Here is an 8,623-nt window from a genome sequence, read left to right as displayed (position 1 = left end):
TGTTCTTTAATCAGCCACACTGAACGCGCCGAGCCCAGTTTTACCTCCCGGGCCCCACCTTTCCACGCCTCCTCCGGCTTCCCGGGGTGTTTTGTGTGTCATTCTCTCACGTACCGTCCCTCCCCGTCCCTCGGCCCTCTTGCCCAGTCTCCCTAGTCTTCCAGAAGCTAGCGGCCGCGGGCGTTCTTGGTTCGCGCTCCCGCCCCCTCCGCCCCGCTGACTCGCCGCTTCCTCCGGAGCCCCAGCGTCCCGAACCCGGGACTGCATTTCCCGGCAGGCGCCGCGGCCCGCGGCCAATGAGGGACTGAGGATTTGGCGGCGGCGGCGCCCCGAGAGTCGGGGTGGGGGGGCTTTGTGCGCGGCGGCGGCGGGAGCGGCGGCGGCGGCGGCCAGCACGGAGGCGGAGGCCGAGGGTACTGTGCACAGGTCGCCGCGGAGAGGCGTGCGAATTCCGAGCCGAGCTCCGAGGACCCTGCTGTCCTGGCCGGGCCGCCAGCTGTAGGCTCCTCTCTGGCAGCAGCGGCGGCGCGGCGACCCCATCCCTCGGCCTCCCCTTCCCTCCCCACCTCCCGAGCCTTCCTCTTCCCGCAGCACGCCCGGCCCGGCCCGGCCGTGGCCCTCCTCGGTGCCGGCCGCCATGGCAGAGGCGTCCGGCGCGGGGAAAATCTAGCCCGGGGATTTCATGCGGCCTAGCTCGGTTCCGCCTCCTCCCCGCGCGGCCCCGGCGGCTGCCCGCAGCCCAGCCCCACTCCGGGCCTCCGTGTCTCTCCTGTGATCGCACTGACACGGCCGGGGGGTTAGAATGGAACAAACTGAAGGTAAAGTGCGTGTGCGTGTGTGTATGTGTGTGTGTGTGTGCGCGCGCGCGCGTGTAGTGCTAGGAAGGGCTGAGGAGGAAACGACGGGGAGGGGGCGACCTAGGGATGGGGCGCCAGACCCCAGGAGGAATGGAAGGGGAAGCGAGTGGCCTGAAAGGGCTCGAGGGGGGTCCTGACGGAGGAGCAGATGGCAAGGTGGGGGGTGTGGAGGGAATTGGGGGGTGGGGCAGGGGAGGTGGGAGTGGGATCGGAGTCGGAGTGGCGCTGAGCTGGGAATTGGGAGAAGTGGGATGGGGGCGGGGATAAGGATGGGATTGGGGAGGGGCAGGGAAAGGGGAGAAGAGTTGCATGGAGATTAGAGACCTGGGTGGACTGATAAATAGGGAGGTTTGGGGATGGAGTGTGGGAACCAAAAGAGTCTGGGAGAAGGGGATAAATTTGCTGGAGAAATGGGGCATTTTATGAGAATGAAGGGAGAAATGAGGAATGGAAGTGAAGGAAAAGGTGGATTAGGGAAAGGGATGAGGCAGGCTGCAATAGGAGGATGGGAAATAGACGCAGGAAACTGGAAGACAGGATTGGGCTAGGGAAGGAAATTAACTGAATGATGACAGGGATGAGAACGATCGACTTAGCGTCAGAGTGGGAGGAAAAGAAGGGGATGGAGGTCGTTAAAGTGTTAGGAAGGGAGGCCTTTTGTTCCTATATTTGTGTGTATTCTGTGCCTTTCTTTCAAGACTAGAGAATAGAGAAGCTAGTGGTTATGGGATTGTGATTGTTGTGAAATGGGGAGGTGTGGGTTTTACTGTTTTGAGGGAGGAGACGATGTGTTTGTGTTATGGAAGAGAGGCAGGGAGAGACATGGCCATAATTTGATGGTTTTGGGGAGGAGTGAAGATTATTCCGATTTAAAGGGGGCAGGGGCAGCCATGTTTGCTGCCAGGCACTGCAGTGTAAATAAATTCCTTTTCCTCTCCGACATCAGTATGAATCTGGAAGGGGCCAGTTCAGATTGTTAGCCCCCTTTCTTTCTATTCATGAACTCTTTTCCCCTTACATCTTGGGTCATTTTAAATTATTCATAACCGCCAAAGTGATGTTTTCCATCTTGTGTGTTTTTGCTCCTTTTCTCCCTCTCTTTACCCTCTTCCTTCTGGTTGCAAACAAGGTATGCTAATGAGCTGCAGTGTAAATTTAACCCTTGTAATCAATTTAAAACTAGATTTTTACCAGCTGAAGGAATCATTACTACGCTTACATATCAAACATGATCATGAAGTCTTTTACGTATTGAAAATTCGTTTGTTTCAGAAGCCTCAGAAGCAGTCAACATGTTTTCTGCAATTCTTTAAGTAAACAAGGAAATTGCATCGGTTATTTTACTTGGGCCTGTGCTCTTGGCAAAGCGCTGTGTCCGGGTGAAAGGGGTAGGAAGCTCTGCTTGTGGTAGATTATCTGCTTGCTGTTTTTTGAATGTTGAAAAATTAGAAATATATGTATTTTTAAATAGTATTTCAGATAGCTCTTGCTTATAGGTGATGAGCGTGTTAAGAGTGTTGAGTGTGTTAAGAATAGTATTTTCTTTTTAAAATAAACTCTCTTTCCCCCATCTCTTCTCTTTGCCTTCATGTAGCTAGCTCAATATAATCTCCAGATGCCAATTCAGCACAGTGCAATGATCTATGAAGTAGGCATGCAGTTCTTAGAGTCTCATTAAGATGCCAGGGTTTTTTTTGTTGTTGTTTTGTTTGTTCATTCGTATTTTGATTGGAACTTCAGGTGACTCTGAGGAAACTACAGTAACTAATGTATTCAACTGTAACTACTTGTACAATTTGAAATAATTACTATTCTAAGGTTTAAATTCTGACAAATTTACAGTACATACATTGATGTTAAGTAGAGCCTATTTTATTTCATATCGAAAAGGATTAAATGTGTGTGCATGACCTTTTGTTTTTATTATAGCAGTTGGAGTAATCCAAACTTTAACCTATCACATTGATACTGAAACTGTTCTCTAATACCAAGAAGGCCTGTTAACATTGTAATATGGTGGACTCAAACCAGTTGAACTACATTTAACCTACCTAAATGGCAGCATCCTCTCAGTTGTTATATAGAAACTTAGGATATATTCTTGGTTTGTTAGAAAAATTAAATTGAATGTTGTTAAAGTGGTACTTTAAGAGGGTGCTTTTAGTGTAAAAGCCAGATTTACAGCTTGGAGTATTTTAAGTTGATAATATTCAGCTGAATTTGTTTGAAATTCTGTGAGGAACAATTGCATTTAAAAAAAAATTCAGCGTGCTTTTTCTGGAATTTATTTTTATGGCGATTTCAGTTTTATGTCTCCTACTTGATTGACATGTTATTTGTAATTAGCTGGTAAATTGTGTGCATGAGCTATCAGTACTGTAAATTTTTAGGAAAGTAAGCAATCATGAAATAGAAAAATTTGTGTTGGAAGCTTTCATTCTTCAAAAAAAAAAAAAAGAAAAAGTTTATTTTTATGTATTCAGCATCCTTTAAAGATCAGGGTTCCTGCCCAGCTGTGGTAAGTATCCTGGTTCCTTGGACAGGTATTCATATACGAAGAAGCCTACTCTTGTTAAATAACACTTAAAACGAATTAATATGTCCATCAGCCCACCTGTTACCTATGATAGCTTTTTTATTTTTCTAACCCTTAAATTAACAAATGCCCTCTCTTATACTGATCAGATTGAATGAGTTTTGGATAAAGGAAACTGATTGTCTTTGAGATTGATGATTGTTGAGTGAACTGTCAAATCTGATTCTAATGACAGCAGTTTCTGGAATTTATAATAATATTCATAATCCACTAATAGCTGCTCACAGTTGTCCTCACACTGTGCTATGCTGAGTGTCTGACATGCATGATTTCCTTTTCTCCTCCTAACAGTTTTATGAAGTCAGTACTTTTTTTTTTTGAGCGATGGAGTCTCACTCTTGTTGTCCAGGCTGGAGTGCAATGGTGCGATCTTGGTTCACTGCAACCTCCGCCTCACAGGTTCAAGTGATTATCCTGCCTTAACCTCCCAAGTAGCTGGGATTACAGGCGCACATCACCATGCCCGCCTAATATTTTTTTTTTTTTTTGGAGACGGAGTCTTGCTCTGTCGCCCAGGCTGGAGTGCAATGCCATAATCTTGGCCCACTGCAAGCTCCGCCTCCCGGGTTCACGCCATTCTGCCTCAGCCTCCCGAGTAGCTGGGACTGCAGGCTCCTGCCACCACGCCCCGCTAATTTTTTGTATTTTTTAGTAGAGACGGAGTTCACCGTGTTAGCCAGGATGGTGTCAATCTCCTGACCTTGTGATCTGCCCGCCTTGGCCTCCTAAAGTCCTAGGATTACAGGCGTGAGCCACCGCGCCTGGCCAATTTTTATATATTTTTTAGTAGAGACAGGGTTTCACCATGTTGGCCAGGCTGGTCTCAAAGTCCTGACCTCATCATCTGCCCGCCTTGGCCTCCCAAAGTGCTGGAATTACAGGCATGAGCCACCACGCCTGGCCAAGATGGAGTTTTTTATTTTTTATTTTATTTATTTTTTTTTGAGACGGAGTTTCGCTCTTGTTGCCCAGGTTGCAGTGTCTCAAAAAAAAAAAAAAAAAAAAAAAAAAAAGGTTATTCACTTATTCACATATCATAGAAGGCTGAGAGGTTAAAAAAAATACAGTTAGCATTCTTCATTCTCCACTGATAACCACTTGAATTTTCTTGTATGTCCTTCTAGAAAACTTCTATGCATGTATGTGTATATTTCCCTTAAAATATTTACAAATGGGTCATACTATCTGCATTTTGCTTTTTTGTTTTTTTATTTGTTTGTTTTTCGAGACAGAGTTTCGCTATTGTTGCCCAGGCTGGAGTGCAGTGGCGCAATCGTGGCTCACTGCAACCTCCGCCTCCCGGTTCAAGCGGTTCTCCTGCCTCACTCTCCCGAGTAGCTGGGATTACAGGCATGCACCACCATGCCCACTAATTTCTGTATTTTTAGTAGAGACGAGGTTTCACCATTTTGGCCAGGCAGGTCTCAAACTCCTGTCCTCAGCTGATCTGCCTGCCTCGGTCTCCCAAAGTGCTGGGGTTACAAGCGTGAGCCACCGCACCCGCCCACTTTTTCGTTTTAACAGCCTATCTGGGACATCTTTTTAAATTAGTACCTATGGATCCGCAACTGGGCGCAGTGGCTCACCGCCTGTAATCCCAGCACTTTGGGAGGGAGGCTGAGGCGGGCGGATCGCTTGAGGTCAGGAGTTTGAGACCAGCCTGGCCAACGTGGCGAAACACCCATCTCTACTAAAAATACAAAAATTAGCCAGGTGTGGTGGCGGCACCTGTAATCCCAGCTACTCGGGAGGCTGAGATGGGAGAATTGCCTGAACCCCGAGGGGGAAGCTGCAGTAAGCTGAGATTGCGCCACTGCACTCTAGCCTGAATGACAGAGCGAGATTCCGTCTCAAAAACAAAACAAGGCCGGGCATGGTGGTGGCTCACGTCTGTAATCCCTGCACTTTGGGAGGCTGAGGCGGGAGGATCACTTGAGGTCAGGAGTTTGAGACCAGTCTGGCCAGCATGGTGAAACCCCCGTCTCTACTAAAAATACAAAAATTAGCCGGGCATGGTGGTGCTTGCCTGTAATCCTGGCTACTCGGGAGGCTGAGACGGGCCAATCACTTGAACCCAGGAGGCGGAGGTTGCACTGAGCTGAGATTGTACCACTGCATTCCAGCCTGGTAGACAAAGCGAGACTCCGTCTCAAAAACAAAACAAAACAAAAAACAAGAACCATAAAAATTAGTACATATGGATCCACAGCTTTTTTTTTTTTAAAGGGTCCTATAAGTATTGCATTGTTTAAAATATTAACATTTAGTTAGCAGGTTTTGCTATTATAAGTAAATAATAGTTGGTCGTGAATTAAGTTCCTAATAGCCTGTTAAATGGAAGCTAGTACAACTACTTTATTTTACAAGAGAGAAAACTGAGGCCTATGGAAGTGAAGTCCGGGGCTTTTGTGGCAAACCCATTACTTGGTTCTTTATAGCACAACCTATTACTTCCTTACTATAAAAGTGTTGGAGCTGCCTGGCCGGGGGCAGTAGCTCACCCTGTAACCCCAGCACTTTGGGGGGCCAAGGCGGGTGGATCACCTGAGGTCAGGAGTTCAAGACCAGCCAGGCCAACATGGTGAAACCCTCTCTCTACTAAAAAATACAAAAAATTAGCCGGGCCTGGTGGTGTGCACCTGTAATCCCAGCTACTCTGGAGGCTGAAGCAGGAGAATCGCTTGAACCGGGAGGCAGAGGTTGCAGTGAGCTGAGGTCACACCATTTCACTGCAGCCTGGGCAATAACAGCAAAACTTCTCAAAAAAAAAAAAAAAAAAAAGAAAGAAAGAAAGAAAAGAAAGAATTAGAGCTACCTATGAAAGCTCAAGGTGACGGGGCAAACTTAAGGTTAAGTATATTTAGTATAATGAGTTAAAGGGGAGTAAGCTGCAGTGAGGAAAGAGATCTTGTATTTTTTCATATTTTATTCACCATGTTGTGAACATATATGCACAAAATATTTTTACATGCAAAAATGAATTGTGTCCAAGTTATCTTGAAGTGTGTGTTTTTGTATGAAGTGGATTTTAGTGGACTTTTTCCTGTTTGAATAAAATTATCAATAAAATAAGAGCTATGAAATGAAAAAAATTAGAGGTCCATCATGATCTTAGAAAAGGACCTGGAAAAAAAATAGAGACATTGGTAAAAATTTTAAAGTGAGCTAAAAATCCGTATTTGAAAACAAGTTAAAAATCTTAGCAGGCACTGTTGATTACTTTATTTAAATTTTTTTTTTTTCTATCAAGAAGAAAATGGTTACTTATTCATTGGGATCTTTTAAAACAAAAAGATAATCTTGTCTGTTGTAGACACTTAAGAAATTAAAATCGTTAAAGCTTTAAAAATGCTTAGAACTTGGCATCTGTCCATAAAATCTGTTTTTCAATGCAATTCTGTTTTTAGTTTTACTTTTTTTTTTAAAAAAAAAAGCAGTCTATTATTTTTTGAAAAAGCAACTAAGATAATTCATTTATTTGTTAATTAACATGTCCAGCATTTGAGTTTTTAAATGAATGGTGAACTTTATTTCTGCAGGCCAATCTTTTTATAAATTATATTTATAAGTTATAAATAAGATTTATATTTTTATAAATATTAACAGACAAATTTAAGAAATTGCTTATACTAACATTACCTAACCTTTTTTAAAAAGCTTACAGTTTCGTTTTCATTTTTACTGTTGTTCTTAGTAAATATGTAGTAAAGACTTTAAACACTTCTGTAGTATGTTGTACCTACACTGTGTAACATGAAAAGAAGGCAAAGGTATATTTAAAATTGTGTGGACTTAGAGAATGTTCAGTTTTTACTACATGGATGTGTTGTTACTCCTAAAGCACAACTTTTTTGATAAGATTTTGAATTATAAAAGCTCTTTGAAAAAGTATTCTTAGCTTGTTTTTTTAGATGTGGATCTTTATTGTCATTAACTGATACACAGTGATAACTTTTTCCCCCTTCTAATATTTTATTACTAGGTTCTTTTTTCCATCTATGTTTAGGGCTACTTAAAGAGAGTAACTAGGAAAATGAAAATTGTTAATATTCGTACTGTTTCAGTTTTAGCCATGTGTAGCATGGAAAGATAAAACATGAATAATACCTTACATTTATTTGGCATCTTCTGAGGTGTTTGGTAGAATTCCCACAGAATAACTTGACTTTTTTAAAATGTAAAGTTAGAAAGCACAATAATTGTTATTTATTTATTTATTATTTTTATTTTTTTCCGAGATGGAGCCTCCCTCTGTTGCCCAGGCTGGAGTGCAGGGGCGTGATCTCGGCCCACTGCAAGCTCCGCCTCCTGGGTTCCTTCTTGGGCTCAAGCAGTCTTCATGTCTCAGCTTCTCTAGTAGCTGGGACTACAGGCAGGTGCCACTGCACCTGGCTCTGTATGATTACTTAAAAAAAAAATTAAGAGTGTGTGTGTCCTGATTTTTCTTCATAGCTTATATTATCCACATTCCAATAGATAATTAAATATTAAGTAACAAGTATTTTTCTACTATAGATGTGCTTTTTCTTATTTTGGTATAAGTTATCCTAAGATATATAGGAGGTTTATTTTTATTTTTTTTATTTTTAGAGACAGGGTCTTGCTCTCTTGTCCAGGCTGGAGTGTAGTGACATGATCCTAGCTCACTGCAGTCTTGAACTCCTTGGATCAAGCAGTTCTCCTGGCCTCAGCCTCTGGAATAGCTATGACTACACACATGTGCCGCCCTGCCCAGCTAATTTTTTTCTTTTTTTTGAGACAGGGTCTTAACTCTACCACCTAGGCTGGAGTGCAGTGGCACTATCATGGCTCACTGCAGACTCAACTTCGCAGGCTCAGGTGATCCTCTCACCTCAGCCTCCTGAGTAGCTGGGACTACAGGCATGTGCCACCACTCCCAGCTAATTTTGTTTTTCTTTTTTTGTAGATACCAGGTTTCACCAAGTTGCCCAGGCTGGTCTTGAGCTCCTGGGCTCAACCAGTCTTCCCACCTCGTCCTCCCAAAGTGTTGGGATTACAGGCATGAGCCACTGTGCTGGTCTCCCTAGCTATTTTAAAAAAAATTTTTGTAGAGATGGAGTCTCCCTTTGTTGCCTGGCTGACCTTGAACACTTGGCCTCAAGTGATCCTTATGGGGAGGCATTTTAAATTTAAGAATGGGTAGCTTATT

The 8,623-nt window shown here is 43.6% G+C and overlaps 1 protein-coding gene across 6 annotated transcripts in view; it reads left to right on the top strand.

The window, feature by feature from the left end:
- The first annotated feature begins 24 nt into the window (after nt 1-24).
- NSD3 (nuclear receptor binding SET domain protein 3) overlaps nt 25-8,623 on the top strand; it is a 114,143-nt gene continuing 105,544 nt past the window's right edge. For all 6 annotated transcript variants that reach the window (XM_007962206.3, XM_007962205.3, XM_007962202.3 and 3 more), the window contains exon 1: nt 25-818. The gene's annotated coding sequence lies outside the window, so the exon portion shown is untranslated. The remainder of the gene's footprint in view (nt 819-8,623) is intronic.

This window comes from Chlorocebus sabaeus, chromosome 8 (assembly GCF_047675955.1).
Source record: "Chlorocebus sabaeus isolate Y175 chromosome 8, mChlSab1.0.hap1, whole genome shotgun sequence".
Taxonomy (NCBI): domain Eukaryota; kingdom Metazoa; phylum Chordata; class Mammalia; order Primates; family Cercopithecidae; genus Chlorocebus; species Chlorocebus sabaeus.
The sequence above is the reverse complement of the archived record's forward strand: the minus strand, read 5'-3'. Positions and strand labels throughout refer to the sequence as shown.